The 257-nt window shown below is 46.3% G+C and overlaps 1 protein-coding gene across 2 annotated transcripts in view; it reads right to left on the bottom strand.

Annotated features, from left to right (window-relative positions):
• prkdc (protein kinase, DNA-activated, catalytic subunit) overlaps positions 1–257 on the bottom strand; it is a 66,028-nt gene that overhangs the window by 57,294 nt on the left and 8,477 nt on the right. The window lies entirely within an intron of this gene.

The following is a 257-nucleotide window of genomic DNA, read 5'->3' as shown; positions in this document are numbered from 1 at the left end:
CTGCAGAGCTGTGGAGGAAGGTCTGGCAAAGCGAGACTAGAAGGCAGTTAATGTTGCTCACCTAGCACACTCGGCTTATGTTAAAAAAATCTATTTTTCTGGGATTTGGGGTGGTATTTTGTGTCTTTGTCCTTCCATACTCATACAAACTTCCATGCTGTTTTGAGTGAGATCCGGTTTCTGAATGTCCCCTGTCTTTAGTCTCCGGGGGAGCTGTTCAACATCTGCACGGCTTTCTACGTCACTAGAGACGAGGT

This window comes from Etheostoma spectabile, unplaced genomic scaffold (genome assembly GCF_008692095.1).
Source record: "Etheostoma spectabile isolate EspeVRDwgs_2016 unplaced genomic scaffold, UIUC_Espe_1.0 scaffold272, whole genome shotgun sequence".
NCBI lineage: Eukaryota > Metazoa > Chordata > Actinopteri > Perciformes > Percidae > Etheostoma > Etheostoma spectabile.
This window is presented reverse-complemented; position numbering and strand designations above follow the sequence as displayed.